Below are 1,572 nucleotides of genomic sequence, written 5' to 3'. Positions count from 1 at the left end.
CACCACACCACACACCACACCCCACACACCACACACCACACAGCACACCACACAGCACACACCACACCAAACCAAAGCGAATCCAACCCAACCCAACCCAAATAGAGGACTTTGCTATTATCATGCAAAGAGAAGACATCACAGCCCTCTTGTGGCAGCCTCCAGGTGCAATGCTCAGACCATTGCTGGTCTGCTGTCTTCACCGTCTGGTTCAAGCTTACCATCTGAGGCCATATAGTAGAAGAAACGGATACAGTGACTGTCGCAATGAGCTCATGTATGTCCAAGATGAGAAGGATGGCACAGGATAGAATAGGGTTCTGATCTCTTCTTCACAGGGTCACTACGAGCCATACACAACTTGATTATAACTAACACCACCACCAACAACAGCAGCAGTAACACCAAGAAAAGGGTGTGAAGTCAATTATACATAAAGCTGCTTTTATTCACTATCTTTCTGTTAAAATGTCTTATCCTTGATGTAATTATGATGACAGTGTGTACGTATGTGTACATAATGTTCTTAAGAAAAAGCTAATGATTTGATGTTAATCTCAAAAATGTTTTTAGTATTTTCATTGTCTGTGGGTTTTCAAAGTCTGGAATCTGCTGACTTAGTATTAAGGGAAAGTATCAGAGTTTGAATTTTAGCATTGGCTTTTACTGTTTGTTGTTGTTGTTGTTGTTTTGTACTGCAGAGTCAGAACTGGCCCATAGCTGACCTTCTGGTGGGTTTTCAGAGGCAGTTAATTGCATGGGAGAGATTGCCCATCTTTCTCCCGTGGAGCAGTTGGTGGTTTCAAACTGTGTGCCTTTGGGACTGTAGCATAGCTTATTGTCACTAGGCTACCAGAGCTCCCTAACTGTAAGTAGTAAGAGGAATTTATGTCTTTCTCTTAAATAAGGGATATTAACATTGCTCTCAGAGGGTTATTAAGATGAGCAATATTCTTATTCACACATAGACACAGATACAGACACACACACTCTCTCTCTCTCTTCAGTAAAATAACCAATACATTATTTCTTCCAGATATTTCTGCTACACAGCCAGGGGAGAGTAGAAGATAGTCATGATTTAGATACAGATTATGTGAGATTAGGGAACCCTGGTGTCTAGTGGTTAGGATCTATGCTGTGAACCCAAAGGCACACAGTTCGAAGGCACCGGCTGCTACGTGGGAAAAAGGAGAGTAATCAACTCCTGGGGGACTTACTGCCTCTGAAAACAGAGTTTAATCCCTTTACTGTTACTAGCACCGTGGTCCTTGGAGAAGGACATGGTGCTTGGAAGGATGGAGGATCAGTGCCAGAGAGGAAGACCCTGGATGAAATGGATTGGTACAGTGACTGTGGCAATGGGGACAAGTGTGTTAGCCCCAGTGAGGTTGGCTCAGGACAAGGCAGAGTTCAAAGCTGTCGTTCACAGGGTCACTATGAGTCATAGTCGACACGTTGACACATAACAACATGGCACATAACAACAAGAACAGATCACTAAAAATATTAGAGTTTTTGGAGGAAAATGGTGTTTTTTTAAAATTATTATTAAATTTTATTAGTTTCAAT

The sequence above is a fragment of the Elephantulus edwardii genome, unplaced genomic scaffold, assembly GCF_000299155.1.
Source record: "Elephantulus edwardii isolate Elephantulus edwardi_28Jun2011 unplaced genomic scaffold, EleEdw1.0 scaffold00027, whole genome shotgun sequence".
NCBI lineage: Eukaryota > Metazoa > Chordata > Mammalia > Macroscelidea > Macroscelididae > Elephantulus > Elephantulus edwardii.
The sequence above is the reverse complement of the archived record's forward strand: the minus strand, read 5'-3'. Positions refer to the sequence as shown.